General features: G+C 43.6%; 1 protein-coding gene across 2 annotated transcripts in view; it reads left to right on the plus strand.

The window, feature by feature from the left end:
* The first annotated feature begins 17,255 nt into the window (after positions 1-17,255).
* Positions 17,256-27,829, plus strand: part of GCNT1 (glucosaminyl (N-acetyl) transferase 1) — a 50,696-nt gene continuing 40,122 nt past the window's right edge. For both annotated transcript variants that reach the window (XM_065908129.1, XM_065908128.1), the window contains exons 1-2: positions 17,256-17,377; positions 18,205-18,327. The gene's annotated coding sequence lies outside the window, so the exon portion shown is untranslated. The remainder of the gene's footprint in view (positions 17,378-18,204; positions 18,328-27,829) is intronic.

Consider the following 27,829-nt stretch of genomic DNA (forward strand, 5'->3'; position numbering starts at 1 on the left):
ATGGTTTTTCCAGTAGTCATGTATGGATGTGAGAATTGGACTATAGAGAAAGCTGAGCACCAAAGAACTGATGCTTTTGAACTGTGGTGTTGGAGAAGACTCTTGAGAGTCCCTTGGACTGCAAGGAGATCCAACCAGTCCCTCCTAAAGGAGATCAGTCCTGGGTGTTCATTGGAAGGACTGATGCTGAAGCTGAAATCCCAATACTTTGGCCACCTGATGTGAAGAGTTGACTCATTGGAAAAGACCCTGATGCTGGGAAAGATTGAGGGCAGGAGGAGAAGGGGACGACAGAGGATGAGATGGTTGGATGGCATCAGCGACTCAATGGACCTGAGTTTGAGCAAGCTCCAGGAGATGGTGAAGAACAGGAAAGCCTGGCGTGCTGCAGTCCATGGTGTTGCAAAGAGTTGTACCTGACTGAGTGACTGAAAAGCAACAAAGCCGAGTCCTGATACCAATCTGGGCAGTCAGGTTTTAGTTCTTGGTCAAGAGGGAGGGAGAAAAAAAGGAAACATTAGTCTGGAAGTTGTAACCAGATGTTGCATGAAACTGAAAGAATTGAAAAATTGCAAGGGCTGACAATTTGTACTAGGTGACAGGATCTAGTCCAAGTCATAGGTAAGGAATGAAATTGGCTTTTCCATAACAATAAAGAAACCAGTGAAATTCCGACCTGACAAATGAGTTTGCACATCCATCAGTGACCTGCAATTTACAAAGACATGCAAAATAGCTCAAAAACAATGAATAGAATTAGAATTTGATCACTCCAGAGGATGTGCTATTATTTTCTATGAAACACGAAATTTCTATGTTCATTCCTCTTTTGATGAAAGATAGCCTTAAAGAAAGGTTATTCTTTATCACAAAATAAGACTGGCCTCATTAAGATTGACCTGATAATTTACAGGGGTGCAGCAAGAATGTTAATTTAACATATAGACCTTTTAAAGTTTGCTTTACTTAGCATACAAACCTTTTAAAGTTTGCTTTACTGGAATTTTTTCATAGAGAATTTCAGGTTGGACTTGTATAGACGTCTGAAGGTTAGGAAGCCAACTCATGAACGTGCCATCACATTTCATCTGCAGTATCTATGGATTGGGGGTAAATCCCTCTCTTCTCTATGTCCCCAAATTTTTCTAAGTTTCCTGGACCTCTCAAAGTGACCTTTCTTGCCCACTTCTAAGGCTGGAAACCTATAAGCCAGGTACCATGCCAGTTTTTCTAAAGGGGCTTAGTAAGCCTTGGCTCTAGAATAAAGTCAACATTAGCTTCTTGAAAGTGAAGAAAAGTAAGTGAGCATTATTCTCAAATTTGACATTCCAGCCAAAGCCTTGGTTTTTATCATATCCTATTAACAAAGAGGAGAGAGTCTTACTGAACCTTTGCAAATAATTATATTGTCATGAAAATAAGAATGTTCAATAAGAGATTCTTAATTCTGAGGGAGAAAGCAGGGAAAAGAAAGATAAACTTCTTTCTTTTTTCTAAATTTTATTTTTATATATTTACTTAATATTTTGATCATGCTGCATGTCATGTGGGATCTTAGTTTCTTGACCAGGGATCAAACCCCTGTCCCCTGCACTGGCAGTGCATAGACTTAACCATTAGACCACCAGAAAAGTCCCCAAATTTCATTTCTGTTTATAAAAGTGTAGTCTACTAAATTGTTTTGAGTTACAGATAGCTTAAGGAAAAAGAGAAAGAGGTTCTGTATATCCAGAAAAAATAGAATTTTAGGGAATCAGTAATATTTCAAATAAAACTCAGAATCATCTTTTATCAGATCTTCATTCAGTCTTAAGTAATTAGTGTTCTGACTGATCTTGGTTTGCAGTCTCATGAATGCAGCTGCTTCTCTAGAGTTCTGGAAATCTTGACTCATTCCAATAGTATATCCTTAAAGGTACTTAAGTGATACCATTGGAGGTCTGTGCCCAGGAGTGCTCGGTTGGCAGAGTTCTTTTCCCTGGGTCTCTGGGATAGTTCTTCTTTGCAGAAGACAAAACACTCTGACCTGTAGCTGATTTGTAGGCACGTTTAGAGAAGCATCAGAGTAAAACAAAAAGAACTATCTGTAGATGATGAAAAACTTAGAATGACCAGTGTTAACTCATAACTGATAATTTTCAAAAGTGGAAGATCTGAAGAGAATTCTTGACAAAAATAATGCAAGAAGCAAGAAAATTTGTTTATGTGGCATGCAAGAATGAAGTCAATCCAAAAATCAAAGGGATTTTACCAGGAAATAGGGTTTGCCTCTTGGATGTGGAGCCAAAAGACACAATCAAGCCCAAGAGCAGAAGGAAGGATTTATTACTTGCAACAAGTAAGGAGAAAACCCAAGGATGTTTCCCAAAGCAGTGTCCCCTCAACAGTAAAAGTGGGAGGGCTTCCCTGGTGGCTCAGTGGTAAAGAATCCAGTTGCCAATGTCAGAGACATGGGTCGATCCCTGATCTGGGAAGATCCCACATGCCAGGCAGTAACTAAACCCATGAGCCACAACCACTGAGCTTGTGCTCTGGAGCTCGGAAGCCTCAACTACTGAAGCCCACGTGTTTCAACTACTGAACTCCACGTGCCCTAAAGTCTGTGCTCCCCAATGAGAGGAGCTGCCACAATGAGAAACGCTCACACAGCAGCTAGAGGGTAGGCCCCGTTCACTGCAACCAGAGAAATGCCTGCCCATCAACAAAGACCCAGCGCAACCAACAATAAATTTTTTAAAAATTGGGAAAGTTTTAAGTTAAGGGTGCATGCATATTCATGAAGGGTTTTGAACACAGGAGAATTCGGCATAGAGTGGGGTAAAGGTTGACAGAGTCCAGGCTCCAGTTGATTGAGATCTAGGAGAGTCAACGGTAACATTGCTTAGGTTCCAGTTAGCCCCAGGGGGCTGGGGTTCCACAGAACTCCTCAAGCATGTCCTTCAGGCTAATCTTTACCTTCAAAAAAGAATTGGGAGTATTTACAACTGATACATTATCTTCATACTGTTCATGGGGTTCTCAAGGCAAGAATGCTGAAGTGGTTTGCCATTCCCTTCTCCAGTGACCACATTCCGTCAGACCTCTCCACCATGACCTGTCCCTCTTGGGTGGCCCCACACAGCATGGCTTAGTTTCGTTGAGTTAGACAAGGCTGTGGTCCTGTGATCAGATTGGCTAGTTTTCTGTGATGATGGTTTTAGTGTGTCTGCCCTCTGATGCCCTCTCACAATACCTACTGTCTTACTTGGGTTTCTCTTACCTTGGACATGGGGTATCTCTTCACGGCTGCTCCAGCAAAGCATAGCTGCTGCTCCATGCCTTGGACGAGGTCACCCCTCCTGACCTTGAACGTGGAGTAGCTCCTCTTGGCCCTTCTGTGCCATCGCTGCCTAGTGATCTCGATCGCCACCCCTTCCTTGGGCACTGGGTAGCTCCTCTCGGCCGCGCTTCTGCACTCCAATATGCTACTGGAGATCATTGGAGATATAACTCCAGGAAGAATGAATGGATGGAGTCAATGCAAAAACAGTACCCAGTTGTGGATGTGACTGGTGATAAAAGCAAGGTCCGATGCTGTAAAGAGCAATATTGCATAGGAACCTGGAATGTTAGGTCTATGAATCAAGGCAAACTGGAAGTGAGATAGCAAGAGTGAACTTTGACATTCTAGGAATCAGTGAACTAAAATGGACTGGAATGGGTGAATTTAACTCAGATGACTATTATATCTACTACTATGGGCAGGAATCCCTTAGAAGAAATGGAGTAGCCATCATGGTCAACAAAACAGTATGAAATACAGTACTTGGATACAATCTCAAAAACGAGAGAATGATCTCTGTTCGTTTCCAAGGCAAACCATTCAATATCACGGTAATCCAAGCCTATGCCCCAACCAGTAACACTGAAGAAGTGGGAAGTTGAACAGTTCTGTGAAGACCTACAAGACCTTTTAGAACTAACACCTAAAAAAGATGTCCTTCTCATTATAGGGGACTGGAATGCAAAAGTAGGAAGTTAAGAAACACCTGGAGTAACAGGCAAATTTGGCCTTGGGGTACAGAATGAAGCAGGGCAAAGGCTAACAGAGTTTTGCCAAGAGAACGTACTGGTCATAGCAAACACCCTCTTCCAACAACACAAGAGAAGACTCTACACATGGACATCACCAGATGGTCAACACTAAAATCAGATTGATTATATTCTTTGCAGCCAAAGATGGAGAAGCTCTATACAGTCAGCAAAAACAAGACCAGGAGCTGACTGTGGTTCAAACCATGAACTCCTTATTGCCAAATTCAGACTTAAATTGAAGAAAGTAGGGGAAACCACTAGATCATTCAGATATGACCTAAATCAAATCCCTTATGATTATACAGTGAAACTGAGAAATAGATTTAAGAGATTAGATCTGATAGACAGAGTGCCTGATGAACTATGGACGGCGGTTCGTAACATTGTACAGGAGACAGGGATCAAGATCATCCCCATGGAAAACAAATGCAAAAAAGCAAAATGGCTGTCTGAGGAGGCCTTACAAATAACTGTGAAAAGAAGAGAAATGAAAAGCAAAGGAGAAAAGGAAAGATATTCCCATTTGAATGCAGAGTTCCAAAGAATAGCAAGGAGAGACAAGAAAGCCTTTCTCAGCAATCAATGCAAAGAAATAGAGGAAAACAACAGAATGGGAAAGACTAGAGATCTCTTCAAGAAAATTAGAGAAAAAAAAGAAAAGAAAATTAGAGATACCAAGGATACATATCATGCAAAGATGGGCACAATAAAGGACGGAAATGGTATGGACCTAACAGAAGCAGAAGATATTAAGAAGAGGTGGCAAGAATACACAGAAGAACTGTACAGAAAAGATCTTCATGACCCAGATAATCATGATGGTGTGATCACTCACCTAGAGCCAGACACCTGAATGTGAAGTCAAGTGGGCCTTAGAAAGCATCACTACAAACAAATCTAGTGGAGGTGATGGAATTCCAGTTGAGCTATTTCAAATCCTGAAAGATGATGCTGTGAAAGTGCTGCACTCAATATGCCAGCAAATTTGGAAAACTCAGCAGTGGCCACAGGACTGGAAAAGGTCAGTTTTCATTCCATTCCCAAAGAAAGGGAATGCCAGAGAATGCTCAAACTATCACACAGTTGCAGTCATCTCACATGCTAGTAAAGTAATGCTCAAAATTCTCCAAGCCAGGTTTCAGCAATATGTGAATCAGGAACTCCCAGATGTTCAGGCTGGTTTTAGAAAAGGCAGAGGAACCAGAAGTCAAATTGCCAACATCTGCTGGATCATCGAAAAAGCAAGAGAGTTCCAGAAAAACATCTACTTCTGCTTTATTGACTGTGCTAAAGCTTTTAACTGTGTGGCTCACAATAAACGGTGGAAAATTCTGAAAGAGATGGGAATACCAGGCCACCTGACCTGCCTCTTGAGAAACCTGTATGCAGGTCAGGAAGCAACAGTTAGAACTGGACATGGAACAACAGACTGGTTCCAAATAGGAAAAGGAGTATGTCAAGACTGTATATTGTCACCCTGCTTATTTAACTTATATGCAGAGTACATCATGAGAAATGTTGGACTGGAAGAAGCATAAGCTGGAATCAAGATTGCTGGGAGAAATATCAATAACCTCAGATATGCAGATGACACCACTTTTATGGCAGAAAATGAAGAGGAACTAAAAAGTCTCTGGATGAAAGTGAAAGAGGAGAGTGAAAAAGTTGGCTTAAAGCTCAACATTCAGAAAACTAAGATCATGGTATCCGGTCCCATCACTTCATGGCAAATAGATGGGGAAACAATGTCAGACTTTATTTTTTTGGGCTCCAGAATCACTGCAGATGGTGATTGCAGTCATGAGATTAAAAGACACTCCTTGGAAGGAAAGTTATGACCAACCTAGACAGCACATTACAAAGCAGAGACATTACTTTGCCAACAAAGGTCCGTCTAGTCAAGGCTATGGTTTTTCCAGTGGTCATGTATGGATGTGAGAGTTGTACTGTGAGGAAAGCTGAGCACCAGAGAATTGATGCTTTTGAACTGTGGTGTTGGAGAAGACTCTTGAGAGTCCCTTGGACTGCAAGGAGATCCAACCAGTCCATCCTAAAGGAGATCAGTCCTGGGTGTTCATTGGAAGGACTGATGCTGAAGCTGAAACTTCAGTACCTTGGCCACCTGATGTGAAGAGTTGACTCACTGGAAAAGACTCTGATGCTGGGACGGATTGGGACAGGAGGAGAAGGGGGGGGACACCGGAGGATGAGATGGCTGGATGGCATCACCGACTCAATGGACATGAGTTTGAATAAAATCCGGGAGTTGGTGCTGGACAGGGAGGCCTGGCATGCTGCGGTTCATGGGGTCACAAAGAGTGGGACAGGACTGAGGGACTGAACTGAACTGACATTACCTTTGATATGGTTATCTCCCTGACCCGGTAATTCCTGTTTGTTCTGGAATACTCTGCTTTGTTCCCTAAAACCATTAACTACTAGACCTCTGCAAGAGCATGCATTGTATCCAGGCTCAGATTGCAAAATCCCTTAGGCCTAAAACATCTTCTCTATGTCAAGAGGGCTATGTCTGGTTCTCTTCTTCCAGGGGACCTCTATGCTATTTGCCTGCAGTGGCAATAGAAAATTTTAAAAAGTAATTATAGAAGGTAACGTGGCTCTAAAGAACCATAGCTCTTTCAAAAGTGAATGAACTTTGTTTTTCTTTTAATAATCAAGAACATGTTAAAATCAACCCAAGGCACAGGAAGTTACTATGAAAAGATATAAAATGTTTGTCTTCTAGGCAAAATTACTTTCCCTTTCTAAAAAAAAAAATATCCTGTAGACCTTACATATAAAGTTGTCTCTTTCTGATAGTATTTCTCCAAGTAGAGTCTCACCCACTGTTATGGGCTGAATTCAGTTCAGTTCAGTCACTCAGTAGTGTCTGACTCTTTGGGACCCCATGAACTGCAGCACACCAGGCCTCCCTGTCCATCACCCACTCCCAGAGTTTACCCAGACTCATGTCCACTGAGTCGGCGATGTCATTTAACCATCTCACCCTCTGTCATCCCCTTCTTCTCCTGCCCTCAATCTTTCCCAACATCAGGGTCTTTTCAAATGATTGAACTCTTCGCATCAGGTGGCCAAAGTATTGGAGTTTCAGCTTCAGCATCAGTCCTTCCAATGAACATTCAGAACTGATTTCCTTTACAATGGACTCATTGCATCTCCTTGCAGTTCAAGGGACTCTCAAGAGTCTTCTCCAACACCACAGATCAAAAGCATCAAATCTTTCTTTATAGTGCTCAGCTTTCTTTATAGTCCAACTCTCACATCCATACATGACTATTGGAAAAGCCATAGTCTTGACTAGATGGACCTTTGTTGACAAAGTAATCTCTCTGCTTTTTAATATGCTCTCTAGGTTGGTGATAACTTTCCTTCCAAAGAGTAAGCGTCTTTTAATTTCATGGCTGCAATCACCATCTGCAGTGATTTTGGAGCCCCAAAAAATAAAGTCAGCCACTGTTTCCACTGTTTCCCCATCTATTTGCCATGAACTGATGGGACCAGATGCCATGAATTATGGGCTGAATTATGTTCTTTTAAAATTCATATATGTTAGCCCTAACACCTAAGTGTCCCCATATGTGACTGTATTTGGAGATAGGGTCTTTAAATAGTAAGTTAAATGAGGTCATTAGAGTAGGTCCTAGTCAGATACAAACAGGGTCCCTATCGGAAAACATAGGGAGAAACAGTCATCTACAAGCTAAGGAATGAGGTCTCAGAAGATATCAACTTTGCTAACACTTTGACTTGTGTCAAGCCTAGGGGCCTCCAGCCTCCAGAATTGTGAGAAATTAAAGTTTGTTGGTTAAGTCAGCCAGTCTCTGATACTTGGTTACTGTAGCCTTAGAAAACTAGGTAATAATACAGTTACAGAGAGAACTATGATGTAAATAACTGTAAACTCTTATATATTGGCATATTGTAGCTGACTAGCCAAGCTAAAGAATATACATTTCAAAACTTTTTTCTATAGCCATATGTTTTCTTTGATCCCTGAGTCAGGAATATCCTCTGGAGGAGGGCATGGCCACCCACTCCGGTATTCTTGCCTGGAGAGGAGGAGCTGGCAGGCTACAGTCCTTAGGGTTGCAAAGAATCCAACAGGGCTTAGTGACTAAACCACTACCACAAACATGTAGTAGATGTTGTTGAATTTTTTCAGTCACCCAGTCATGTCCAACTCTTTGCAACCCCATGGACTGCAGCATGCTAGGCCTCCCTGTCCCTCACCATCTCCTGAAGTTTGCCCAAGTTCACATCCATTGTGATGCCATGCAGCCATCTCATCCTCTGACACCCTCTTATTCTTCTGCCCTCAACGTTTCCCAGCATCAGGGACTTTTCCAATAATGTTAGATTATTAATTAGCAAATCTAGATAATTTTAGGAAGAATGTGTCCAAACAGAATTTTAAAAAGTGTGCTGTTTTTATGCTTGATGATGATAACTCAGAAGACAAGTTTTTATTAAAAACTTTTATTAAACTGACAATATCAGACTAGTGTCATTTTCCAAATATTTACCTAAATTATGGGAACCTGAATTCTTTAAATATTTGGGATAGTTTCTGCAGAAGTACTTTGAAAGTACTCTTACTGAGTATTAAAATTTCATTTTAGAAGTATTAGGGATAAATATATTAGAAGTCCAATTGCTTTAATTTCTGGGAATTTTAGGAATATTTAATTTATATGAGCTCTAACTTATTTCTACATCAGTCAGCACTGAGGACATTTAAGGGATTTTATCATCTAATCTGGTAATACCATCTGTATTTAGGAAAGTAGTGTAAGTATAAACACATATGGACTTTCCAGGAGGCACTATTGGTAAAGAATCCACTTACAAAGCAGGAGACACAAGAGATGCAGGTTTGATTTCTGGGTCAGGAAGATCCCCTGGAGGACGGCAGGGTAACCCACTCCAAGATTCTTTTTTTTTCCCCAAGATTCTTGTCTAGAGAAAGCCGTAGATAGAAGAGCCTAATGGGCTACAGTCCAGAGGGTCGCAAAGAATTGGACATGACTAAAGCAACTGAGCACAGAGCTAACACACATAATACATATATTCTTAAATGTATGTACACATACACGGAAATAGACACAGGCACAAATAGAAAGTTGACAGCTTCAGTGTCAAAATTTCAACTCATGGGTTCACATAGATAGATGTGCAGCTCTCATCTTTTTCCCACCTCTACATTTTTACCCCAGTTGTGTTTCTAGCCAAGCATTACTTGCTCAGTATGAGGTTTAAGCATCACCACGCATATTGGTAAAGCAGACCTTTAAGATTTCCTCTGCCCTGATGTGTAATCTTATGAAGTCTGTAGACTAAATTTGGGGGAAGGGACCAAGGAAAGATCAAGTAGTCATCTGTGTGCCTCCAAAGGCTATATGAATAGCTAAAATATCCAGTCTGATTTCAATGATTTTTTTCCAAGCAAGTGTTACCGTTGGGCTCCCTGAGGCCCTCAGGAGCCCCTGATGGGAAGAGGGTGTACTTTAAGGCCTGAAGTTTCCTGTGCTGCCTTGATACCCAAGGGCCTCACCCTGAGTTCCCCTGCTCTTGTCTCTACTCAGCTAGTTCCCCCATCAGCCAGACCAGATGCTCTCCTGACTCCTTAGGGAGGAGCCTTACCTCCCTGCCAGCCCACACAATTATTTAAGTAAGACATCACTTATTCCCACGGAAACCAAGGGTCACCATCACTTGTGTCTCTACCCCAGAGCCTGCCTCCCACAGGCCCTGCTGATTCACCCTGATGTTGAGTGTAACTCCCAGGTGGTGCTGAATGACATGCGGCATTCTCCTCCCCCAGCTGAGCCTGTGAATAAACTACTATCAGTTTCACCCATCTAATACCAGGTGTTGTGTCTTTGACCATCTGGTTCTCTTTAAGGCAGGAGATCCTTCCTTCAACAATGGAGTGAAGAGGAGATGAGCAGAACAGAAGAGGCCCAACTCTTAAGAGGTAAGGATTTGAGGGCTCGGATGGGTAGGGAGGGGTGGGGTTGGAGGAGATACAGGCATTGAAGGGGGACAGATCAAAGGATTCAAGGCAGCTGAAGAGAAGGTTCCGATGATAAAAGGGAGTGGGGGAATGATGGGAAAGGAGAGTTTGGTGAGATCCCAAGTTTGTCAAAGAAGCCTCTGAAGTTCTAAATTGCTTTTGGTAAAGGTTGCCATTTTTGAAGATATTAAACTGAATTTGTGCCATAATGACAAGCAAAGGCTCTCTTTTTGTTGGAAAAAATAAAAGTAACTGTTTACTGTGATTCAACCCATGGCTGATTCATGGCAAAAACCACTAGAATATTGTAAAGTAATTAGCTTCCAATTAAAATAAATTAATTAATTAAAAAAAAAACAAACAAGAGGGGCTTCCCAGGTGGCGCTAGTGGTAAAGAACCCATCTACCAGTGCAGGAGACAAAAGAGGCGTGGATTCAATCCCTGGGTTGGGAAGCTCCCCTGGAGAAGGAAATGGCAGCTCACTCCAACATTCTTGCATGGAGGATCCCATGGACAGAGGAGCCTGGTGGGCTATAGGACACGGGGTTGCAAAGAATTGGACACAACTGAAGCGACTTAGCATGCACAACAAAGGAATCCAGAGCACTGGTTCAAGACCTGAACTTACCAAAGTTTCCTGAACTCACCAAAGTTTCCTCGAATCTCTGAACTGTTACCTTTATAAGTAGAGGTCCATAGTTTTTGAGCCAAGTCATAGCACCAGAAAACTGTCAAACAGAAACCAATTCCAGGTTTGGTAAGGGGAGGCTTTATTCAAAAGGATTATTGCAATTCAGGGAAGCAGTTTATTGCACTAGGGGGAGGGGAGATTATAACGGAGAGTACTCCATTTGTAAGATCTACAATCTTTTGAAAGGTCAGGCAGAAAAGAGCCTTTCTTTCATGGGAGAGTCAACAAGGCTAGAAGGAAAGAGTGAGAGGAACAGCTGGCTTGACCAGGCAACTGACTAGGAAAAGTTTTCCTTGAGGTCAGGAAAGGAAGGGGCTCCCCCTCCATCCCCCCATGTCCATCAGGTGGCATGCAGGCTCTTTGCTCCCCAGCTGGGGATGTAACCCATGCCCTTCCAGGGGAAGCATGGAATCCTAACTCCTGGACCTCCCGGTAATTCCCAGGAATTAGGACTTCTTGGTAGGGGCAATTAGGGTTTTTTCCTGCCTCTCAATGTTAGCTTAGGCAGAGGGTGAATGAAAGATAGAAAAACTGGGGAGAGAAGAATGCCTAAATAAAGTCAAGTGGGCAGGCATTTTGTCCAGACAGGTAAGCAGGAAAAACAGTTCAGCTACTGATTTACAAGACAAAGAAGGGAATTTGGAGGATTCTGTGTCTGGTCTTATCATAGGTAATCGAGGGAGTTCTGGGTGAGTTTTATCTGAGTTACTTGAGGAAAGGTGGTGGTTCTTTGCAGTAAACTGTTTCCTGGAACACAAAAGGGTGTGGGGATGATGGTTTGTTTTTGTTTTTAAACCTCCACTGACTTTCAAGAGCACAGGGTTTGAGTTAAGTTTAATACTGTCTCCTTATTTGAGTTGTGCTTTTAATCACAGTTTTATTATATTTAAATAAATGTGTCAGAAGTGTCATCACTGTAACAGCTCTGTTTATAAGCACTTCCCTGCATCTATAACATTAGAATAGTTAAAATCTGTAATTAGGAGTTTACTCCTCATGCTGGTTATTAAGATGTGGCTCAGTCAGGAGACTCGGGTTCTATCCCTGGGTCAGGAAGATCCCCGGAGAAGGAAATGGCAATCCACTTTAGTACTCTTGCCTGGGAAATCCAAGGGACAGAGCAGCCTGGTGGGCTACAGTCCATGGGGTCGCAAGAGTTGGACATGACTGAGTGACTAAACCTACCAACCTACCTACCTACCCTGCATCTATAACATTAGAATAGTTGAAACTTGTAATTATGAGTTTACTCCTCATGCTGGTTATTAAGGTGTTATCTTGTGACTCAAGCCCATTCTCCTGTAGTCTTCTGTGATGCTGTGGTTGTGACAAAGCCGATGACTTTTCCTGTAAGGTTTTGCCAATAGGGGGTGCTCGAGCAGAGTGGAGAGCTAGTGGAGAGAGAAGTGATTTGCTCCTTGATATTTGGTCAGCGGGGAAAAACAGTTCAGGTCATCATTCCCACCAGTGTCGCCGAGCAGTGGCTCTTTTACCTGGCTGCAGCAGTTGGTTCCAGTTTTCCAGTTTTTAATCTACCCTCTCTTCCAGCCTCAACACTTGCCTTCAGAAGTAACATGCCCAGCTGGATACTCCCCTCCCCAGCCTCAGAGGTCTGAGTGTCTGCTCCTCAGAGGCATTCTCCCAGCTCTTAGTGTCTCCTCGTTTCACTTTTTATTTTGTGTTGGACTCTAGACGATGAACAGTGTTGTGATCATTTCAGGTGCATGGCAAAGGGACTCAGTCATGCATACACATGTATCCACTCTTCTCCAGACTCCTCTCCCATCCAGGCTGCCACATAACGTTCCAGCTCTTAGTTTCTGATAACCCCACACTTCTCTCTCCAGTTCTACCAGTGGCAGCTGCTCCCCGCAGTTATGAGCATCTTTTTGTTACTGCATGCTTCCCTTTCTGCTTTTTCAATCCTCCATTATATGTTTAATTCTTTTAAATTCTTAAATTCTCTATAAAAGTAACTGCTGTAACCCCTAAGAGATCCAGAAATACTTTCTGAACTTGTTGTATAGATTTTTGATGGATTATAAGTTATTGTGATAATTAAGAATAAGTGGATTATATCCATAGGATATATGCCACATCCAACTGACAAAAAAGATACATTCTAAAAGTTAATTTATAAATTCATTGTCTGGATCTTGAAATGAATTTTCCTAACAAAAGAATACTATGCACTAAGTCAGATGATCAGTTCATCAATGTTCACAATATAACTGAACAAACTAATCAAATTGTGTTAGGCAACAGAACTAGCATTGCTTGGAAAAATATATACAAAGTTGCAACTGTAATGCTAGTGAAACCAAGCCGCCTAAAAATGAGTTCTCTTGTCAAGTTTATGACTAACCTCTCTATTCAAAACTTTATTCTCTTTCCTGTCATGCCCCTGTTCCCCTCAAGATCGAAGAGTGTCAAGCAAAAGAGGGGATTGAAACTGACCACCACCCTGTGGGACCTTCCCAGGTACAAAAACCCCTCCATGCTCCTTGTTTCTTGCTTGTAGAAAAAGGCTTTAGTCCTTTATGCCAAAGAGCAGCCTCAAGCAGTTATCAGTTAGGAAAGTGAGGGGATGCAGAAACAGAGGGAAAGCAGGCAAGAAACCTGCCACAATAAAACAAAGTCCTCGTTCCCCTCAAGGGATATACAGAACGATCTAACACGTATCTTTGAGTGGTCCTCAAGAACCTAAGACCCCCACCCAGCCAGGTGCAGGATGCTGACTATAAGCTGACCAGAAACAGTAGACCCCAGGCTGGTGGGAGCCAGAATGTTGATGTTTATCATCAACAGCACCACTGACCAATCAGAAAAAAGTCCATGAGCTGCAACCCTCACCCAAAGTGGTTTCTTTAAAAGCCCTCCCCTGAAGGCCATCACGGAGTCTGAGTCTTTCGATCATGGGCTGCCAGTTTTCCCTGCTTGGCACCCTGCAAATAAATCCTGTGCATTCCTTCACCAAAACTGGTGTCAGTAGATTGATTTTGCTACAAAATAGGTGAGTAGACCCAAGTTTGGTTCAGTAACACTAGTAACAAATTATATTCACTCTTTCATTCTTTTAATTAAAAATGTTTAAATACTTTTATAAACAATATATCCAAAATACTGTCATTTCAACCTATAATTAATATTTTTAAATACATTTAAATGAGATACTAAAAAAAAAATTTTTTTTTTTCATATTAAGACTTCAAAATTGGCTGTGTATCTTACACTTTACTGGGAAAGGCCTGGTAAAATTGAGTAATTTTCCTAACTGGTTTAAGCCCTCACCTTAAATACCATCTTCAGCTAAAGATGAAAGAAAATGGATGGGGTAGCGTATAGTCACTTTGGACAGTCATCAAAAAAAAAAAAAAAAAAAAAAGAAAGCACAGTGAACAAAAGGAGTGTTGTGATGCTTTGATAAGAATTCCTAGAGGTTTGTCATTCCCGCTCTTCTTAGTAGGGCTTCCTAGTAGTAGCCCTGGTGGCTCAGAGGGTAAAGAATCCTCCTGCAATGAGGGAGACCTGGGTTCCATCCCTGGGTGGGAAGTTCTCCTGGGGATGGGAATGACAACCCACTCCAGTATTCTGGCCTGGAGAAGCCCATGGACAGAGGAACCTGCTGGGCTCCAGTTCATGGGGTTGCAACGAGCTGGGCACGACTGAGCAACTAACACCTCCACACTACCTGTTTCTAGTGCAGGGAGACACCCTTACAAAGGCGTCATACATGATTCTCTTCTATATAAAAATATCTTCACACAAGAGTAACTTTAACTTGGTTTCAGAGCTTTTCTTGTGTTTGAAGTTTCTTAAAAATAACCAATTTAAAATGACTCTTATGACAAAGGCACATATTTTGGGGTGGCATATTCTGCTCCCCTAAATAGGAATACTAAGTATTGATAATTAAACCCAAAAAACTGAAAATATTCTTGCTGAAAGCACAGTAAGAAAAAAACTGGTCAAGTGAGGATGGAGGAAACATGTTTAATCTAGTGGAAAGAAGTGACAGGCTTAGTTTCAAACACTGAATTAATAAAATTTATGAATTTAATTTCATAATGCAGTATTAGGGTTTTAGTATAATTGCTTTCACAATGGCTTGACTTAAGGAATTTAAAAATATCACTTTGTCTTTTAGTAAAAAAGGTCATCTGGATTAGCAATAGATTGAAAAAAAATTGCAATTACTTTTTCTCTAATTCTGACCAATATGCTGTGTCTATCTGCAGAAGATATTTTGGGTTCAGACTTTTGTTTCCATGATAAAAATATAAACCATGGCTTAGAGGTTCATGAACAAGGAGCTCCCTTTCCTTGTTCTAGGTCTTGCACATAATGCATTTTAAGAAGAGTCCTAAATAAAATTAAAGCAAGATGTTCCAAGATTATTGGAGGAGGAGGAGGAGGAGGAGGAATATCCCTAGGCAAGATCTACCTCCCTCCAGGGATATCTCACTAGTGACTCCCCATTGCCAGGATGGCTGGCCTGCTTGTTGCTGCTTCGCCCAGCAATGCTCTGGCACAGGGGTGGGGGGCAGGAGAGTCCAGAGCAGTCCTCTCAGAATGTTCCAACATCTAGAAGAGAAAAGGCCAGGTCTCCATAAAAGAGACTGGTGGGTTGACTTGAAACCTGTGTGTGCTGCCGAGCGGCTAATTTATGTTCCACTTACCTGGCACTGTCATCTTCTGCTGTGTGGACATATCATGCAAACACCCCTGTCCCGAGGGCATCTAACCCCATCAAGTCCAAAGCCCAAGACGGTGAGCCTCAGCGAGTCAGTGGGTCCCAGCCCTTCTCTTTGTGTTCACGCGTCTCCCCTCAGCAATGACCCCCTTTGATTAGAATGAAGGACACTAGGCAAACTTCCTGTTACAGGGAAACCCACCCACTCACAGCACCTCAGCTTTACCCCATAGCCCCCACAGAAACCCGTGGGTAGGGAACTGACTGTATTCAGTTAGTTCCTTCATTTATTTCAATGCATATGTGTTGAATGACCTAAGTGATATGAAGATAAGTAACCTCTTCTGCACTCCAGGAGTTAAAAAAAACCAATGGAATAAAAACCAGACACAATATTCCTTTTGCTACAAAGGAGATTGTGCAGACATTTAAAATTGACACAATGCTACCTGCAGTGAGGGCAGGAGGGGGGTTTTCTACTTTGCATAGCACCGAGGATTGTTCCACAGCTTTAGTTTTTGGTAAAGAACCCACCTGCCAAAGCAGGAGACATAAGACAGGCGGGTTCGATCCCTGGGTCAGGAAGATCCCCTGGAGGAGGGCATGGCAACCCAACCCAGTATTCTTGCCTAGAAAATCCCATGGATAGAGGAGCCTCGTGTTCTACAACCCATGGGGTCGCAAAGAGTCAGACACGACTTGGCACGTGTGCACACACACTCACACACAAATGTAATGAGTTTTTAAAAATACTAAATTTTTTAGTAAGTAAATCTCATGATGCCCAAAGTTCAGCTTCTCTGTACACTGTTGCCTAATTGAATCTTGGAGACAGAATTTTGGGTGATGCAGAAAAGGATCGTTTTATTACTTTTCCAGGCAGAGGGGGACACAGTGGGCTAACTGCCCTCAAAATCGTATGTCCCAACTTGGGGAGGATAGTGAGAAGTTTTGTATTACCTGTTCAAAGACAGTGCGATCAGCTCACAGGCATTTTTCGGATGGGTTGGTGGTGAGATAAGTCAGCATCATCAGCCTTCAGGTCTAAAGGCTCTGGGGTCTACATGCTCCTGGGCAGTATACCACGTTTGAGTATTTGTGGAACAGTTCAAAGATAATGCGTGTATATTTGTTGATGAGGAAAAGGGACCTTTCCCCAGGGCTGCTCTTGATTGTTTCTCCCTGGTCTTAACAACGGCTTGAATCTGCCCAGTGGAACTCAGGGAAGGTCATGGAGGCTGAATGGAGGCTGTTTCCTATAATCAAAGAACTGGGGGACACAGAAAGGCCTTGTGTTCAGGAGACCCACAGGGCCCTGTAGGCATCTCTCATCATGGAAAACAAACAAACAAACCCAATGGTCACATTTTTAATTTTAACACAATATAAAGACCTCCGGAATTTTTTTTTTCCTTTGGTTATAAAGCCTATTTTTAAAAGTAGAAAAGACAGCGCTTCCCGCGGTTCCTGCCTCCCAGGAAAGGGGTATAAAATTCTGAAGACCCCACTCAAGGGCTCAGTCCCTAAGCGGTTCTCCCAACTAAGAACCCAAGTCAACCTAAGGAAAGAGAAAGAGGAAGCGCGCAGTTCAGCACTTCCACCAGACAACGAAATGCCCAGAGGGCGCGCTGACTTGGGCCAGAAGGCCCTGGGCAGCAGAGGTCTGCGAGGCAGGGATGCGCTGGGCGGGGCCTAGAGGGGCGGGGCCTAGGGGCGGGCCCAGGGGCGTGGCGCACGGGCGCGAGGGTGGGCGGCCCCAGGCCCCGCCGCGAGGTCCTCCGGCGCCACGAGCTCAGCCAGCCTAGCGCGGAGCAGCGCCGGGCGAGAGCCGACCCGCGCTGCCCGGCACCCTCCAGCGTCTTCCGGGCCCGGCGCTCGCTGCAGGTAACCAACGCCCCACCAGGTCTCCTGCTCGTTTGCCTGGCTGCAGGGGAGGAAATGGGAAGGATAGGCGGGAAGGAGGAAGCGGCCACTTAGCCAGGGCCCGGCTGCAGCGAGTGGGGTCAGCTCCTTCGGGAAAGAGGACGCGGAGCCGGAGCGGGAGAAAGAGGATGCGCGGTGGGAATCCACTTCCAGCTTGTGCGTCCGGGACCGGGGGTGGTGCAGAGCGCCCTGCCTCGACCCAACTCTTCCGTCCGGTTCGGGGAGCCTGGGGCTAGGACTTTGGTGCCCAGTATCACCTGGAAGGCACTTATTTCTGCTGTCTTTCCCCCTGGTTCACGTAGCGAGTAGTAGCTTAGGAATCGGGAGTTGGCGGCTGCGGGCGTGAAGAGGCCGGGAGCGAACAGTTACTCACTGTGGTGCCTTGGGGGCCAGAGGCTTTAACTTCGTTTAATCCTGAACGTGGCGCTGCGGAGAGGTATTTACCACCCTCCTTTTACTGATAAAGAAGCCGGCGCCGGGATGTTAAATGACTCACCCTAGGGGCTAACCACTGGAGAAGAGACGCTGCTCCAGGGGCTCCGAAGCCCTCACGCGTCTCCCCACCTTCCTGTTTGCACGCTTCACGCCACGTCTAGAAAACGCGCGCTGCTGGCTCTGTAGTGAAACAGGTGATTGTTCTTGAAGGCATTCTATTCCCTTCCTAGGTTTCTTTCTGGTTTTGTGTATTAGCGCCCAATTTCTGATTCAGATGTTTCCAGTTTTTGTTGATTAGCTTTTTAAGGTGGAAGAAGCTCTCCCTCACAGCTCTTTTCCCTTCTGCCTTGCAGCTCTGTTCCTGGATGCCGAGCCAAACACAGGCATCCTAGCCTGCTACACACTTCTCATCTTTCTCGGTGGATGATAGGTCGCCCTTGCATTCAGGCTGGGCCTTGCGGGCTGCCCGGTTGGAGGTGAGTCTTGTAGTCACCTGGCATCCTCCACACTCGTTGGCTTTGGTATTTCGTTCTAGGGGGAAGAGAGGCTTCATTTTACAAGTAGTAAGACAAGAGGCAAATTGAGGGGATGTACAGTGTTCAGAGAAAGTGTGGTGCCTGGAGATGAGAACAAGACCACAGCTTTTCGTAGTCTGCATTTGGAGAGGGCCAGGTGAGCATCCGGCCAGACACTTAACTTGTAAGTTTCTCTGGGCATCCACCCCACCCCACCCCACCCCCGTTTTAGAGCTGTTCTGAAGGGCAGATTTGTTTTACAGAGGGGAGGAGGAAGAGGGCTGAATGGTTTTTAAAGATCAGTGTAAATTACCTGCTAGGAGCCCAGGCAGTTCCAATCCCACTGCCCCGGATTAAGGAAAATGGCTTTCTGGTGTGGCTTAATCATTAAGCCTTCACGGATTTTTAGCCGGCCTTCAAGATGGCCCTTCAGGGAAACTTTGGAGTTCTCAGAAATGGCTAACTGTTCCATGTTTAAAAAATAAGGTAACACACGATGAATTTACTTTTACAGAGTTTTATTGGTAGATAAAAGAAGTTGCTTTTTTTTTTTCTTCCCTTCCATCTCATGGTGAGGGTTGGAAGGTTCCAGTTAGGTCCTCTGCCTTTCCTTCAGCCTGACGTTGGAAAGTAACTTCTCAGCCTTGGCCCTAAACATGTACTGGATTTCATTCTTCATTAAATATAGTTCATCCTCGATTAATTATAGGACAGCTTCCAGTCACTAGGTACTGCTTGTTTATTACTCTTTGGTCATGTTGGGTCTTCGTTGCTGCAGGGACTTCCTCTCGTTGGCGCCGGCAGGCTTCTCTTTGGTTGCAGTGTGCGGGCCTCTCATTTCGGTGGGTTCTCGCTGAGGAGCGTTTGCTTCAGTGGTTGCAGCACGTGGCACCTTCCTGCACCAGGAGGCCAACCCGTGTCCCCTGCACTAGCAGGCGGATTCCTAGCCACTGGACCACCGGAGGAGTCCTCTAGTTCTTTTCCATCTGCAATTCTGTTGCTTAACCCTAAAGAACTGTTTTTCTTGAGAACTATGAACTATCTCCTGGTGGGCTGCAGCCCACATTGTCGAATCAGACATGAGTTAGTGACTGAGCACAAGCAGGATTGACTATATACAAAATGAAATTTAGGGATTACCCTGGTGGCCCGGTGGTTATGACGGTGAGCTTCCATTGCAGGGGCCACCGGTTCAATCCCTGGTGTGGAAGCAAAGATCACCACATGTTGCTTGGTTTGGCCAGAAAAAAAAAAATACACTACAGATCTACAGGAACTAAATAGGTAATGTATGGGGGGAGCTAAATGGACTGTAATTGGTTCCAGGTGACCTGCAGAGGACCTGCCAACACCTGGGCAGGTAGCGGCCATTCTCTCCCTCTAATTATACAGGAATTCTAGCCCGGTGTGACCAGAGCTTCCCTACCCAATAAATGAACAAACTTTATTAAAAAAAAAAAGTAAACAATGATTTTAAATATTGGCTTTTTTTCTTTCTTAAAACACAAGAAATCAAATTTGGTTTATTCATCGTGTTTTCAAATCTCTTATAAACTGCTACACCTGGTGATCACATTCTCAAGTGAATGAAAACTTCTGACCTATGATATATATGTTGTAAATTTTTCTGGAATGAGGTGGCAGGAAACAAATTAACACTATTGCAAATGATCTCAGTCTCAATTTCTGTTTTCTATGATGTGTAGATTAGGTCACCTGCACTGCCAAAAGTAGTCTTTTTATGGGCCAACCACGGAATTGTGTTAGTTTATTTATAGTTCTAATTCAAGCTGTCAGCTGCCTTACTCCCTGTCTTAAAAGGGAGTTCCCAAATGACTGTTCTTATAAATCTGGTGTTTCTCCTGGGGTCTGTCTGTATTTTTAACCACACTGGCTTTGACACAGGAGACATGGTGTAAGGTTGTCATATGTCCTTGTTGCCTGTATGTGGCAAATACATGTATGCTTAGACTAGAGTTCCTTCACTGGCACTTCTGACATTTGGGGCCAGATAATTTCCTGTTGGGATTGTCCTGTGTATTGTAAGCTGTGTATCAATGTTCCTGGCTCAACCCACTGGATGCCACTGGTCCCTTCCATCTAGTTATAGCAACCAAAAATGTCTCCAGACATTGTTAGATGTCCCCTGGGGAGCATAGTTACCTAGTTGAAAAAAAAAAAAAAAATTTAAAATGCTTTAGACATTTATTAACTAAACTGTATACTGAACATAATGAACTTTAAACTTCTAATGACTAGAGAAGCTATCTAACACTTTAAATATTTTTATAATAAAGATGACTGAGTCAGTGTTCTTTCTGAACGGCCATATATATCTTGCCAGACTTTGTCTCCAAGGAAATTTTAAGTGTTTGATGTGGCTGTCAAATTTCTAAAGTTTAAAATGTGGAAGCTAAAAGGGAATCCTACAGCAGTTTTCATTTTTCTTATTTTAATTGCTTGATGTCGTTCAATTGTTTTTTAAGCTGATGAAGTATCAATGGACCATGGTTGTTGATTTGAAAAAAATCAACAGTCTCACATGAGAACATCATACAAAATTCTAAGCAAAAATTTAATAATGAGACTTGGTGTAAATTATGTTTAGAGTAGAATTTAGTCTTAAAAGTAATTAAATTTTTTTTGCCTAACATCAATAACTAGGAAAACTGTGTTTCTGTAGTCTGAGAAATACTAATTTTACAGAAGAGAATTATTAAGTAATATATGATTTTACTTACCAGAAGAAAATAATGTCCTGCAACTATAATCCTCATGTATAATCCTTCAAGTATAATATAGACCTTAGGGAGGTTAAAAACATTGTCTTGGTTATAAAAGATGCATCCTTAGCTAGGGACTGGCTATTCATTGGGCCCCTTGCAGAAATCAGACTAATTTGTAAGACTTTAGGCTGCTACAGAGCTTGTGGGGCCCCTTCTTTAAACATAAATTTTAAGATGGTAACAGACAACTGAGCATTAAGCAGAGCATAGGTCCTGTGTGACTGCACACGGGAAACTGGTCTTGGAAGCTTAAAAGAGGATTATAATCACAAATACAAATCCAGAACCATTAAGCACCCGGAATTTCTGATTCATTGATTGTACTACTATTTCCAATCAGGAGTCTACGTATACTTTATAATCAGTGCAGTAAATTTACTAAGAACTTCCTCCCGTGATGAATTTTTCTTTTGCTAAAGAAGGAGCTGGATTGTTTGGGAGGGTCCTGTGAACTTGAAAGACCTGTTTACTCATTGACCACTATTTACTGAGCACCTGTTTCTAGGCATTGTCAGCTCTGGCCTACAGCTGTGAATGGGATAGAAATTCTCTACCTTTACAAACCATTTAGTCTAGTGTCTCAAGGACAGGGGGACAGACAAACACATAGTCACATAGGCAATTACAGTCATAAGTGGTACTTCAGAAAAACACAAGTGTCTGGAGGCCGTTTCACCTGGAGACCTAACCCAGATTAAGGGAGCGGATTTCTCAGATAGGTCTTGCTGAAAAGAGGTACTTAAAATGAGGCCTTAAAAATGAGTAGAAGTCAGGTGAATTAGGGTTTAGTGTTCCAGGTTGAAATGGTTGATACCAAAGAAGGAATGTAGCTTGGGATGAGACCTCTTGGGTCATCTTTTGGACTTTGTGCTTTTAATGAAAAGGTAGTGGGAACTCATTGAAAACTTTTAAATGAGAGATAAGATGATTAGGTTTGGATTTTAAAAATGATCATCCTCACTGCTGTGAGGCCCTATTGGCATACATGGTGTCTGTGCAAACCAGAAAAAGACTCCCTTCTGGGTGGACCAACTAGAAAAGATGTACTGCTTGTCCCACTAGGTCAGGCCAGAGGCAGTCCCCTGAGCCACTCACTTTGTGTGGACACAGCCTGTCCACACGTTGGGGAGGCGGAGAATGGGGTGTGGCCCGAGAGTGCAAAGGCTTTTGCAGTCACCCAGGTGTAGAGAGGGGAGTAGATGGGGGACGGATGGAGAGCGTGAGAGAGATACTGGGTTTGTAGTTAAAAATCAGTAAGAAGGTAGTTACTGTTCGGGTATAGTTGTTGGAGAGAAGCTATCAAAGATGATTTAAAAGTTTGGCATAAATACCTGAGTGGAATAGGATGGTGAAACCATTTTCAGTTGAAGGGGACTAGGGGAGGAGTGGGTTTGGCACAGGTGGGGGAGGGAAGGTAATTCTGCTTGAGTCTGTTTGCTTTTGAGGCATTCCAGGTGGAGTCAGGGAGTAGGCAGAGGGACCTCCTGAAAGAGATCTGGGATAGAAATACATATTTCTGGGCCATTGCAAATAAATAGTCCTTGCATATCCCTGGTGGCTCAGACGGTAAAGAATCTGCCTGCAATGCGGGAGACCTGGGTTTGATCCCTCGGTTGAGAAGATCCCCTGGTGGAGGGCATGGCAGCCCACTCAAGTATTCTTGCCTGGAGAATCCCGTGGACAGAGGAACCTGCTGGGCTACAGTCCACGGGGTCGCAAAGAGTCAGACACGACTGAGCGAGTAAACACGGCACACACCATATGAAAAAGATCTCCAGAACACCCCTAGCTCAGTTCCTAAGAGGAAGAGATGCTTTAAAAAGATCACCCAAAGAGGGGTATAGAATGAGATGGGGAGGGGGCTGGCTTTGGAGAGTTTGATCATTGTACTCGGAGGAAGAGGAGAAGCTGGTTAAGACTGAGAAGCCAGGTACACCTACAAGGTAGGCAGGAATTGGGGGGGGGGGGGCGTCTGTGGTCTGCCTTTGTTTGTTTTTTCAAACTGAGATTGAAGAGACTTGAACATATTCTATCGCTGATGGAAAGTTTCTGGTACAGAGGGAGAGGCTAAAGATATGCGAGTGAGAAACAAATGCTAGGGCCAGACTTCAGAGAACGTAAACACTGGTTTTGAGAACACAGGTGGGGAAACTGGGCTTTGATAGAAAGTGGGAGGGAGAAGATGGATGAAGTAGTCTCAGATTTGGGGACCAAAATTGTGAGGACTTTTTCCCTGAAGGAGGTGGCAAAACCATTTGCCAAGGTGGGTGTGTTCGTGTATAAAGTCAGATATTTCATCAACACAGTATTTATTGAGCATTTTCTAGTACCAGACATTGTGGTAGGCTTCCTGGGAAGTATTAGGAATGATGTTGATTGGCATTAGTGTTGGCCCTTGTGATATAATAAAAAATATATATTTGGTGTTTGTCTCTGGTTCCTGATACAGCTTCTAGAACCCTTGGCATGTCCAGAGAGATGGGGATGATAAAAAACATCTTTTGTTATTCACAGTGGGGCACCTTTCCACTCCTGATTTTATGCTAATGTATGCCTTAGGTGAGGGTGGGAAAGGATCCTAGGTAGCCTCAGGATGGGACTGGTCACCAGAATCAGTTCAGTTGCTCAGTTATGTCCAACTCTTTGTGACCCCATGGGCTGCAGCATGCCAGGTTTCCCTGTCCATCACCAATTTCCAGAGCTTGCTCATGTCCATTGAGTCAGTGATGCCATCCAACCATCTCACCCTCTGTCATCCTCTTCTGCCTTCAATCTTTCCCAGCATCAGGGTCTTTTCCACCGAGTCCGTTCTTTGCATCATGTGACCAAAGTATTGGAATTTCAGCTTCAGCATCAATCCTTTCAATGAATATTCAGGACTGATTTCCTTTTGGATGAACTGTTGGGATCTCCTTGCAGTCCATGGAACTCTCAAGAGTCTTCTCCAACACTACAGTTCAAAAGCATCACTTCTTTCTTTATAGTGCTCAGCTTTCTTTATAGTCCAACTCTCACATCCATACAGGACTACTGGAAAACCTGTAACTTTGACTAAATGGACCTTTGTTGGCAAAGTAATGTCTCTTTTTAATATGCTGTCTAGGTTGGTCATAGTTTTTCTTCCAAGGAACAAGTGTCTTAATTTCATGGCTGCGGTCACCATCTGCAGTGATTTTGGAGTCCCCCAAAATAAAGTCTGCCACTGTTTCCATTGTTTCCCCATCTGTTTGCCATGAAGTGATGGGAATGGATGCCATGATCTTAGTTTTTTGAATGTCGAGTTTTAAGCCAGCTTTTTTACTCCTCTCTCACCTTCTTCAAGAGGCTCTTTAGTTCTTCTTCACTTTCTGCCATAAGTGTGGTATCATCTGCATATCTGAGGTTATTGATAAATTTCTCCTGGCAATCTTGATTCCAGCTTGTGCTTCATCCAGCCTGGCATTTAGCATGATGTACTCTGCATATAAGTTAAATAAGCAAGGTGACAATATACAGCCTTGACATACTCCTTTTCCTATTTGGAACCAGTCCATTGTGCCATGTCTGGTTCTAACTGTTGCTTCTTGACCTGCATACAGGTTTTGCAGGAGGCAGGTAAGGTGGTCTGGTATTTCCATCTCTTTCAGAATTTTCCACAGTTTATTGTGATCCACACAGTCAAAGGCTTTAGTGTAATCAATAAAGCAGAAGTAGATGTTTTTCTGGAATTCTCTTGCTTTTTCTGTGATCCAGCAGATGTTGGCAACTTGATCTCTGTTTCTTCTGCCTTTTCTAAATCCAGCTGGAACATCTGGAAGTTGCTGGTTCACGTACTGTTGAAGCCTGGCTTGGAGAATTTTGAGCATTACTTTGCTAGCATGTGACATGAGTGCAATTTTGTGGTAGTTTGAACATTCTTTGGCATTGCCTTTCTTTGGGATTGGAATGAAAACTGACCTTTTCCAGTCCTCTGGCCCCTGCTGAGTTTTCCAAATTTGCTGGCATAATGAATGTAGCACTCTCACAGCATCATCTTTCAGGATTTGAAGTAGCTCAACTGGAATTCCATCACATCCACTAGCTTTGTTCATAGTGATGCTTTCTAAGGCCCACTTGACTTCACGTTCCAGGATGTCTGGCTCTAGGTGAGTGATCACACCATCGTAGTATTCTGGGTCATGAAGATCTTTTTTGTATAGTTCTTCTGTATATTCTTGCCACTTAATATCTTCTGCTTCTGTTAGGTCCATACTATTTCTGACCTTTATTGAGCCCATCTTTGCATGAAATGTTCCCTTGGTATCTCTAATTTTCTTGAAGACATCTCTAGTCTTTCCCATTCTATTGTTTTCCTCTGTTTCTTCCTTTGATCACTGAGGAAGGCTTTCTTATCTCTCCTTGCTATTCTTTGAAGCTCTGCATTCAAATGGGTAGACCTTTCTTTTTCTCCTTTGCCTTTCACTTATTTTCTCAGCTGTTTGTAAAGCTTCCTCAGACAACCATTTTGCCTTTTTGCATTTTTCTTTCTTGGGGATGGTCTTGATTACTGCCTCCTGTACAATGTCATGAACCTCAGACCATAGTTCCTCAGGCACTCTGTTTATCAGATCTAGTTCCTTGAATCTATTTGTCACTTCCACAGTATCATCAAGGGTCACCAGAAAGACCAAGTAATTAGAAGGTTGGGACTTTTCAGCCCTATGGGCTGACCTCTGGGAAGGGAAAGGGTGCTAGGGATTGAGTTACACAGACACTGGAAGAAGCTGTTGGGAGACCTTCTGGGTTGATAGGCACATCAAGATACTAATAGAGGCAGCCCGTCCAGAGAAGAAGCCAGGAAGCTTGCCGACCCTCCCCCATACCTTACCCTCTGTATCTCTTCCATTTGACTGCTCCTAAGTCGTATTCTTTCTAATAAACTGTAGTAGCAAGTAGAATGTTTTCTGGAATCTTAGCTGTGCAAGCAAATTTTCATACCTTCCGGAATTCATGAGAAGCCCTGAATTCAGAGAACCACCAAATTTGTAATCTCCCTGGGCACCCCATTTGCAGCTGATGCCTGCAGGGGGCATTCTTGTGGGACTAAGCCCTTAATATGTGGGATCTGGGCTAACTTCAGCTAGTTTATGACAGAACTGAAATGAATATTTGGGTACCCAGTTGGTGTCAGAATTGGCTGGTGTCTGGAGGAAAAAAAACCCCACATTTGGTTTCAGAAGTGTTGTAAAAACAGCTCAGCCCCATACACCTGAGATAGCCTCTCACTGTCTTTTCTTGAAATCACCTTTGGCCTTGTAGTTGATGACTGAAGGCATCACGTGAGAGCTTGCTTTTGATGAACATCAAGGCCCCTGCACGGGGGCGGGGGAGGGTGTTCCCTAGCTCCTTTGCCAGTTTGCGGGTACACATCCAGGTTCTTGGTGTTGAGTGTACAATAGGAACCCCTGGCAGCTTTCAGAATTCCTGGCACTCAGGTCACACTCCTGACTGATTCCATCGAGTCTCTCGGGTAAGGGAATTGGTAGTCTTTGAAAGCTCCCAGTGGTTCTAATGTGTGTGCAGCCAAGGCTGAGAGCCGCTCACTGGGATACCAGACCAGTTAAAGCCATTTGCCCCGTTGAGCTCCAGCCCGTTGCCTGGAATTTGCCTGTTGTATATGAACAATTAGGTTCAGACCCTTGTGAATGAAATAGGTTAGCGTCCAAAGAAGGAGGCAAATGGCAGTTCTATGGGCTGTTGAAGGAACGTATGAAACCTTCTATTTATAAATTTGCAAACATTTAAGAAAGAAGTCAAGCTGTATTACGTCAAGTCTGTTGTCAGTGGTGCCTTCTAGATTTGGTATCTTGTTTGGGGAGTGTGATTTTCTCAGGAGGAAGAGGTGAGGAATCCTCACCTGATCCCTCGGCGTATTGGGAAGTGTTGCAATTTGCCAGTGACCATATCATAAAGTTATGAGGTTTTATAAACACAAAGGCTTTTAAATCATGGCACCTCTCAAACAGTGAATGGAGACTTACCTGTGAGTGGGTTACAGGTATCCTGAGATTCACTCTCTCCCATCCGTCTCCCTTCAGCCAGGGGGCTGAAGTTGAGCAGTCACCTTCTTGGATATGTGTCCAAAAAGCATCGCAGCTTCAGATGGCAGATGCTTTATTATCCATTGTAATGCTCTGGGCAGGGGGTGTGACCACCACTTATCCTCCCTGGTTCTCTTGCAGGCAGACATCTAAGAGTAGTTGAGTTTCCCGGTGTCTGCATTTTTCTTTAGCAAAAGACGAGGTTTCCACATTGCCGCTTCCCAGCTGTGCTGTGCCTGTCTGTGGTTGGGGTTGTCCTCCCAGGTGACTCAGTGGTAAAGAACCTGCCTGCGATGCAGGAGCCACAGGAGACTCCATCCCCAGGTCGAAAAGATCCCCTGGACCAGGAAATGGCAACCCACTCCAGTACTCCTGCCTGGAGAATCCCATGGACAGAGGAGCCTAGTGGTTTGCAGTCCATAGAGTCACAGAGGAGGATGTGACTGAGCGCCTGCACGCGCGCACACACACACACACACACACACACACACACACACACACACACCCCTCCCCCCTCACTCATCAGTAGTTGTTGTTACTTTGAGAGCAAGACACAGGACACACACACACACCTCCCCCCCTCCCACGCATCAGAAGTTGTTACTTTGAGAGCAGGAA

The sequence above is a fragment of the Muntiacus reevesi genome, chromosome 17 (genome assembly GCF_963930625.1).
Source record: "Muntiacus reevesi chromosome 17, mMunRee1.1, whole genome shotgun sequence".
NCBI lineage: Eukaryota > Metazoa > Chordata > Mammalia > Artiodactyla > Cervidae > Muntiacus > Muntiacus reevesi.